The sequence below is a fragment of the Fringilla coelebs genome, assembly GCF_963513975.1.
Source record: "Fringilla coelebs genome assembly, chromosome: 7".
NCBI lineage: Eukaryota > Metazoa > Chordata > Aves > Passeriformes > Fringillidae > Fringilla > Fringilla coelebs.
In genome coordinates, this window is record NC_140035.1 from 33,823,294 (window position 1) to 33,832,830 (window position 9,537).

At 41.6% G+C, this 9,537-nt stretch overlaps 1 long non-coding RNA gene across 1 annotated transcript; it reads left to right on the top strand.

Moving 5' to 3' along the window:
• Positions 1–6,193: 6,193 nt before the first annotated feature.
• Positions 6,194–8,657, top strand: LOC311155714. Its single transcript, XR_014616293.1, has 3 exons — positions 6,194–6,647; positions 7,793–7,917; positions 8,009–8,657. It is a non-coding gene; the product is annotated as an uncharacterized lncRNA (long non-coding RNA).
• Positions 8,658–9,537: the final 880 nt, after the last annotated feature.

Consider the following 9,537-nt stretch of genomic DNA (forward strand, 5'->3'; position numbering starts at 1 on the left):
TCTTACCAATCATCATTAAATATGGGGTTAAAATGATACACAGTTCTCATAACTGGGGTTTTGCATACTTCCCTCACTTCCTGTGTGGTGGTGTGGAACTTTCAGGAATTGCCCTCTGGAGTCATAAGACGGCACAAAAAAAATCAGCAAAAAGGAAATTTTGAACCTTGATGTTTGTTGAGAAATAAAAAAAATAATGCTGAGAAGGCTCAAAGTGCAAAGCAGATTGGACCAGAAGATATTTTTCAAAACTTCATCATGTTAAACTAATACTTTATTGGGAGTGAATTGCACAAAATCTGTTGAAAGAAGGCTTGTGGTTTGGGTGGGTTTTTTTTAATATTGATCCATAGCCTAAACCTGTTGTTTTTTTTAACAAATATAAAAAATATTTTCAGCTACAGTGTTCCTGCACCTTAAGCCGGGAGGTGGCACTAGGGGAATAGCTATTCCTATGGATGGGCGTGTGTGAAAGCAGCCATGCCTTTCGACCAGGGACGGTGTTTTCCGTGTGACACACCGGCAACACTCAGAGCTGTCTGTATTTGCAGACAGAAGCATCTGCACTACAAAACCCGTTGCAGCCTGGAAACTTGTCCTGTTTTTTGCATTTGGGAGTCTGATCTCGTGTTATTATATCAGAGTAGGCAGGAGGGAACTGTGCAGGAGCAGTTGAGAGGGAAGAAATAAAAAGGAGATTGTTGGGAATTACTGAACTTGGATGCCTAGAGGTCAAGTTTGGCTATGTTTGTGAGGTCCTGTCAGGTACAGCCTCCTGGAGAGTGCCTTCCTTAAGCTGGTGTAGGCTCCTGGGTAAGCCCAACACCTTGGTCATAGGTCTGTTAGCAAACAGGAGGCTGACAGGGAGATTTGCATTCCCAGGGATGCCAGGTCAGCCAATTTAGTCTTGGTAGCTTTGTTGTAGTGAGAAAATCTGGCAGGACATATCCCATCACATATGCACTGTAACAGAGCTGAGAGATGGTAGATCTTGTCCTAAGCCACAGAAAAGTAAACCTTTCCAGGTTTCAAGGATCCATTTCTGGGATCAGGATATACCTTAAATAGACAGTGGCAATCAGATTGACAATTTGGCATTCTTTGGGGAAGAAGGGTGGCTACAAAAAATAGGACATTAAGAACAACATTTCTTCTTTTTGATGTGGTTGCAGAAAACAAAGTAGAAGTAGATACTGCAACAGGACAGAGAGTGCAAATGCATTCTTGCTCCTTCCAGATGCTGTTTCCTGTTCAGGATTGTGCTTTTCTTGCAACAGCCTAATGGGTCTTTACAGAGAGGTCTCTGTACCTCTGTTCCTCCTGGAGGCATAGTCACAGGCTAAAATCTCTAATTCTTATAATCTGCCCTTCATGGGGGTGCCTTCTCTTTGTTAGGGTCATCTCCCATACCAGGCTGTCCCTCCTCCCTGAACTCTGGTGTAGGCTCAGGAGAGGATAGGGTTTGCCCTGGGTTATTGGTGTCAATTGTTCTCCCCTGCTGGGTTAGTGGCACACCTTTTCCTTTGAAGCTCCAGAGTCTGTTACTCTGTGATAAACTCTAGATAAGGATACTCAAAAGTAACAATATCCACTCCTCTGGTATTAGAACTGTTGTCAGCATAACAGTCAGAGAGCTCCCCTAGGGTGTGTACAGCCCTGACTTGAGGACTTTGTGACATTTGGGTTTTGCTATGAATTGGTTTGGTTGAGCAGTCTCTTTTCAGTCACCCATTTATGATTGTTTTTTCATTATTTCCAGGTTAGTAAGTCATTGCTACAGCTGGAAAGGGTTATCTTCAGTGTCTGCTTTGCTGTGAACAATGTCTAACATGTTTACTACAGTGAGTATAATTTAAAGCATTATCTTGCTGAAAAAAATGCACATGGCCTTGCTAGATACCAAGTTAGCAAATAAAGGAATTGCAGGTTACCTGGAGAGAAAGCTCCAGGGTAAGAGCTTTCAAAGCTTTGTGGGTAAGACAGGTTGAAATGAAAATTGGGTTGTTTTTTGTCAAACTTAATGTTAATCTGAGAAACATTTATTCTTCAGACATGAAGACTGTACAAGTATATTCAGGTAAGAACAGCCATATAAAAAGAAATATCTGTTTTTAAGAAGAGATAATTTTTGCAGTTTTTCATTCCCACTGCAAAGTAAAAGAACTTTTAAAGGAGTTGAGCAAACAAGTCTCATTGTATGCTTTTTTTTTTTTGTCAAATAATTTACCTTACTTTCCATGTCTATTCCTGAGCTGGGATATCATTAGTCCTATTATGTCTGCAGCAGCATCTGTTGCTGTGGAAGGGTGCTCTCCTCCAGGGATAGGCATGTTGGATTTTATTTTGATAACAGACAACTTAATATGAAAAAATACCACTTAATATAACCCTTGGATGCAACTGTCCTAATTTTTCTCAGAGCTTTTTTGTCATGTGCTTGCCTTTGAATAATGTTTGCTATCTAAGGTACAAATATGAAGAGGAAGATCTGCTTATAGACATGTTCTTCTTGAATGATCAGTCATTGTGAGCAGCTCCCTGACAGCTGTTCCCACCATGTCCCAGCCCTGGGGGGGAATTCTGTCACTGTATCTGGGTAAGGGAAGCTCCTGCTCCAACAGCCATGGTCACCTTTGCTCCTCTCTTTTGCCACATGTGGTGGTGATACTGAATGTAAAGCCAAGCTGCAGGATGTGACCGGAGGTTTTGAAAACACAGCATTGGGCAGCACTGCCCCCTCTCACAAAGCACTTTATTTCCTTTTTAGACTTTCAGTCTGTGTTGCAAAGTGTAAGTCCAACTGTTCATGTCCAACATTCATGATATGAATAGCCTAGAGGCTTGGTTTCTGAGTAGGTTATTTAAAGCTGATGTGCTGTCTTTTTTTCAAGAAGAATACAGTGCCAATTTAGCATGGGTGCCCATCAGGGGACCTCCATGTTCTTCATCCAACATTTTGTGTTGGCATTATAGCGCAGGGAGAGCTGGAATCAGATGCAGAGCTCTCAGCTTACTTCTCCCTTGATACGTGACTCTCCTTAGTGTGCCTTTCATGGGGTCACACCATGTCAGTCATGTGGACATAAGATGATGTGACAGAGACAGGCAAGTGGGCATGGGCCTCTGGAGATCAGCTCTCCTTCCTCCATCCTGGCAGAGCACCACCACAGTGCTCTCACTCTCTGACCACATGTGGCATATAGGCACACAGCTGGAGGGAGAGCCATCTCCTTCAGCATGTGCCCAGGAGCACCAGGGAGATCTCACAGCCCTGAAGGGCCTGGGTGTGAGGTCCAGCATTATCTGGGAATCAGCAGAAAGTGGGAGTCAAATGTGGGAGTCTCATGAGCTGAGAATGAGACTTGGCAGGTCTGAAGGTGATGTCTCGCCACAGGACGGATTTTGTTGTACTTGTGTCTTCCAACATGAAACCTCAAACTAATATGTTTTAAAAAGGTTGCTAATCGAGGGTGCTGTCCTGAAGCCTGTGCAGGCAAATCTTTGTCTGTTAGTTAGTAGCTGTCAGCAGTTTTCAGCACTCAGCAGTGCCAATTTGGAGCTTGATTGTGCGAGTTGCTCAGTAAATTATTTCAAGATCACTTCTACAAAAGCTGAAGAAGAGCAGCAGTTTCAGGGAGCACTCCCAGTGAAGATAGAAATTGCACACTGAAGGCCTGGTTTCCTCTGTGGGAAGAATTTGTAAAGTCTGATACCAAAGAAGGAAGCTTCAACTACTCAGGTGTTCATTAGTTTGTGTTTACATTAGCCTGTGGCACATGGTAAAAGCTCTCACAGAGGGCTATGAAGAATTCAAATTTTCAGTGGAGTTTCTCTCTTGATGGGTTTTTCTTATGCAAATCAGCTGCAGACCATTAAAATTCCCTTGATTTTTAAGCAACAAAAAATTCTGTGAATATAAAAGGCACATAAAGGCACTGGCTGAACACAGCAGACATGAATATACTTAAGGTGTTGCTGAAAGTTGAAAGCATTGCATGAAACAGAGCTGCACAAATAAGGCATTATCTCCCAGAAAAGAACTACTGCCTTGATGTGTAATAAGTATTTTAGCTGTATTAGGATGAAATTATTCTTCTGTACCTTTTATTGTATCAGAATCAAAATGAGTGGCATCCTGTGTTGTGGTATTAAATACCTCTAATAGTGTTTTAAAGCATCTCTGTTCAAGCAGTATTAACACTTAACATGAAGTTTCAGACTTCATGTTTGTCATTGGTTTGGTATTGAGGAGAAAGCCACTCCATTTGGCTGATTTGATAGAGCTCAAATGATAAAGACAACACTGACATTAGCCCTCATGAACTCCTTTTTCTTCAGAAGTGCCAAGTAGTTTTGAAGCTAGGGTTTCCTAATCCTAAATTCTGTAGCTTTGCTGCTCTTTTAACAGGTTTATTTTTTGGGGTTTTTTTTTTTGGGGGGGTTGGGGGGCAGGGGGACTGGGGTGTTTGGTTTTTTTTTGGTTTTTTGTAATGTGCAGGATACACATGTATCATTTAATGTACCAGTCACTGGGTGTTTGGATACAGTAGCTCTAATGAGTTACTCAGTATTTTCTTCACAGGTCTTCGCCTGCAATCCAGTTTATATATCACCCTTTAGCTAAAAATGTTCTCATCAATTCAGAGTTGGTGGTTGTCTTGGTTTTGGAGACAAATTTCTGGAGAAAACACCCTGGAATGAGTGTTTCCTCTGAAGAGAAAAGGGCTTCACTAACTTCCTTTTCTCCTGCCTGTGAGGGTAAATTGATAATTTATACCAGTGGGTGTAAGTGAAAAAAAGAGAACTGTTTATTAACAAAAAAAGTGGGGGGGGGGGGGGGGGGGAGGTGCCTGCAAGGCACAGAAAAGGCTGGAATAAATGCTAGATATAAACTCCTGGAAACTTCCCCTACATCCACAAAAACAGCCCCACACACCCACCCACAGCAGAACAAAAAAAAAAAAAAAAAAAAAAAAAAAAAAAAAAAAAAAAAAAAAAAATCCTCCAAAAATGCTTGAGGAAGAAAGATACATGGGGATGACAGCATGGCCTGAGAAATAAAAAGGTGAATGCTCCATTTTGTGTCTGGGAAGGGGAAGAGGAGTTCACATAGCAGCCTGGAGCAGCGCAGATGGGGAACCTGTTGAATTTCTGCCATGGGTCTCCTCCTTACAGCAGCCAAAGTTGGTGGAGTTTAGTCTTCTTTCTCATGTTGGTTCAGCTCCTCTGAGGTCTTGGATTCAGGGTGGTCCCTCCAGGCTCTCTGGACAGGCCAAAAAGAAAAACAAGTCAAGCTGAAAAACCCCAAAAAGTTGCCAAGAGGATTTCCAGTTCAGCCTTCAGGCTAGGGGAAGAGAAAAACTTCTTGCTTCAAGCTAGCAAAAAACCCAATTCAACAAAAGGAACAATGCAGTGTCCCCTGTCCGTGCTGTCCAGAGCCCACTGGAGAGAGAGAGATTGAACAGAGCCCGTGCCTGGTGTTCTACCACAGACATTTCTGGGCATCAATCAGATGATTAGGGAATAAAGTATCACCATAAAATCACCCTGAGACCGTGGTGTGAAAGGAGATTGAGAAGTGTGTGTTTAAACTCATGGTATGGACTCATTCGCATGTTTTGCCATAATTGTGTAAGATACTGAGACTGATAGCTGTTTATCAGCTGTGGCTGGCCCTATTAGTCCAGGCATGTAGAAAAGTATGTTTTCTTATCCCCTATTTAGCAAGAGCTCGAGAGAGAATTTGTCTGTGTCTGAGAAAGTAGCACCAAATTTGGCAGGAATAACGTGATGGAAGCTACCACTGAACTGTGTAAATTAATGTAATGGGTTTAATCTACACTGAGGGAGGAAGGATTTCTTTAACAGGTGCTATGCTGCTTTCAAGAACAAGGATTAGGCATGCACCTCCCTTGCCCAGGGGTAGGTATTGAGCTCAGAGAATGCAGGAAGGCATGCTGGTGTGGCTATATTCCTGCTGTGGTGAGCAGCAAGGCTCCTTTGTGATTGTGGGGTTGTACTCAGCTTGCCTGGCCTGCTTTCCTTGCATGCCTTTTTTCACAGCCTTAGCAGACTTGCTTAGAAGGTAAACAAGCCCTGCTCTTATGAAAACATATTCTTACTGTGTGGCCTTCATACCATATCCATGTTCAATTGACTGCTGGTTTTTATCCTTTCAGAGGTGAACAAGAAGTACAGTAAGAGCATCAACCTTTGCTCGTAACATTGGGTACACTCCTGGATGACTTAAAGGACAGACCAGAAGAAACCTTTTCAGTTAAGCAAAGACAGAAGTGTTTTATTTGTTATCTTCTAAAAACTGACTTAGCTTCTGAAATAGACAGGATGGTTACAGATGAGAAACTCTGAACTGAAACCACTTTTGAAACTAATGAAGCAGTTAATAAGCCCTGTCGTTTGCATGAAGGAGAAGAACTTAAAAAATGGTAGTGTTCAAGATAGTATGGAGTAAAAAATATGTCTGTTTTTGTGTCAAAGGAGCCAAAGAAAATGCCATCCTGAGCAAATAGTCTGGAGAGCTGATACTTAGAAATATAAAAGAGAAAACTGATTTTGGTTTTGTGTCTCTGAGTTGGTAAAGCTGAGGAATGCAATAACCTAAGAAGAAGCCCAGCCTATTGTTTCAGGCGTGTATGGCATGATAGCACACACAATGTTCTTGTTGTTCCTTGAATGATGCAGAATTCTAAACTGGGTAACAAAAGCATAGGAAGCAATTAATCTCTTTTACCTGGAAGGAGATGCATCTTTCTCTTATTTTTGCTGGTTTTGGAATTAAAAAATTCCAGGGTTTTCTTGAGCCTTGGAAAAGAGTTCAGTTATTGCAATTGGAAAGGGCTGCTTCTCTTCAGAGAAGAGAGACTTCTTAATGAGTCCTGTGTACCAGGAACTCTGGAAAACAAGCTAGAAACTTTGTTTGCTTGCTGGATTTCTACATGTTAATGATGGGGTAGATAGCAATTCCTTTTTAGCAGCTATTTTAAGGTTTTCTTCAGTCGTAATTTCTTGTAAAGATTTAAAATTGTCTTACAGGCTCTCTATAGCCTCTGCTCCAAGCATATAGCACCAAGTGGTGGCCCCAGACGCAGTTAATGTTCTGCAGGGTGGATAAGGGTTATGTTCTTGGGACAGGCTAATTAGCTAGGCTCTAGGAGATTCAATACCACCATCCTCACCATAGCTGTGGGCAGAGACCATCACTGTCATGCACTGTACACAGAGGATGTGACTGAAGGAGACATCCAGTGGGGTTTTCTGAGAAAATAAAGTGAAACTTTTTGAGGTTGTGAATTCTGTCTGTATTGACCTTCCTACAAGGCAAATCTGACTACAGGGTTTCTTCATTATTTTCTCTTCCTTTGAATCCAGCTATGAAACGTTAAGTATGGCCGTGCTCTTGGGATTTTTTTAAAAGGGGCTTGTGAAACTCTGCCAGTTCTAGAAGGGCTTTGAATTCAGTAACACTTTTACCATGTGAAGGAGCTCTATTTTAAATGGGTTGTATGGCAAGGCCTTCCATTCAGTGTAAGCATTCTGTGGCTGCCAACTGCAAATCTGCATGAAGTGTGAATCAAGCTTCAAGACCAAAACTCTCAAAATGTGATTGGCTTTAGTGCATGAGACTTCTTCCCCAACTGTAACAAATCATAGGTGCTTTGTTTCTTCACATTTTCACATCCAAGCATGCTTCACAAAGCTCATGGCAACCACAAGAGACACATTCACTCTTCTTATCCCATGTGGATTACTTGTGATTTCTTGGTTCTTGTAGCAGAGCCATGGAAAAACAACCTCCAGTGTGGTGAGACAGAAGCATGTTAGACACTCCTCCTCACTTCTGGTTTTCTTAAGGATCTGCCTTCATGGAAAATGTGCTACATAGCCCTGTCCTTCTAGGTAAGATCAAAAGAGGTTGGAAATTTTCCCAACCTACATGCTCTGATGTATACTAAAGTTACAACAGTCAGTTCCTTTTGCTGCCTAGCAGACAACAAGGAGGTGAGAGGGAAAAAGGTCAGCACAGGGAAAAGAGCAGCATGAAGTCTTCCAGGTGGCCATGGAGAACATAACTGCTGAGCCAGTGTGAGCTGCTGCTTTTAGCACTGGCTTTCTCAAGACTTTGTTCTGTCTCCCTGTCCTGGTCCCTCTCATAATGTGCTCCTGATTGACCAGTTTCACTCACAAGACCATGAAGAGGCCAAGTGAGCTCCAAAGGATGTTTGTGAGGTTGAGCACAAGCTGAATTCCTTGCAGCCCCTGGCCACAATTCACCCTGTGACATTTCTCTGTGCCTAAATGCCTTTCATACAGCATGAGACAGTATTCTCCAACAAAATAAATGAGGCGTGTAAACTAAGGAGACATGGTGAAAGTGAATTTGTCTGTTTAAAAGTATAATTAACTGTTATCATTGCTATTTATTTTAAGCAGTGTAAATAATCCCTCTTGAAATACTTTTCATGCTGCTGAGGAAATACTTGGATGTTTTTTGTGGCTTTTATCAATCTGCCTCATTCATTTCTCAGTGTAAGGCCTTTCCAGAGGGCTGGCAGAAGCCTTTCTTTTACAACAAACAGTTTGATTTAGGAATGCTGCTACCCATTACTGCTACATTGGTGGAGAAATTATAGTTTATGAACTAATCTATAGCATCCTCCCAAACCATAGATTTTGATAATGGAAAATTCAGTTTAGTGCTCTAATGAACCATGGTCTGATAGGTACTGTTCCAATTAGTCTAGAAGGTAGATGTGTGTGAAATTTGATCTTTTCAGCAACATTTGGTACTTCATTTTCAAATAAATCTAAGTGCCTGGGTAAATGAAAGTGTTGCAGTTTTTTGTTATAAAATAAATGAGAAATAACAGGTTACTAAAGAAGTATAATTTCTCTGTTAAATGTCTGAGCACTTCCTTGTATCCCTGTAAAAGTCAGCCTCCTGGCATAAGGGAGTAGATTTAAATCTGTGGAAGAATTGCATTGAGAATAAGATAGTACTTGTGTGGTGGTTTAAAACCAGCTGGGATTTAAATTCCAAATAAGCTGCTCCCCTCCCCCTGGCCCCTCTGGTGAGAGAGGGACAAAGGTAGAGACTGTGGATTGAGATAAAAACCAGCAACAGGATGAAAAATTAACAAACAACAGTATTAATAACAAAAGTATGCAAAAGAGAAGGTGATTTAAACACAGAGGCAGAGTGCAGAATGCTGGTCATTGGCAATTTCTCTGAGGAAGAAACAGAGCAAAATGGCACATGAGTGATATAGAATAGCAACCTGGCCGCACACACGTGGCTCTAAGCTCCACCCTGTTCTGGAGATCTGCAAGCAAAACTGGAACAACTCAGAAGAAGGGTGCTTAAATGTGTTGTGTTTAAAGTCTGAGATTTGGTTAAGAACCTGCTGGAGTGGAACAACTGTTCTTGTAATAATGGTATGCAGTGCCATAAGAGGGGAGCTATGTGAAAATGGAAAATCTTTTGCTGTTGAAGCAAGTTTACTTCATTGGGGAGGTTAC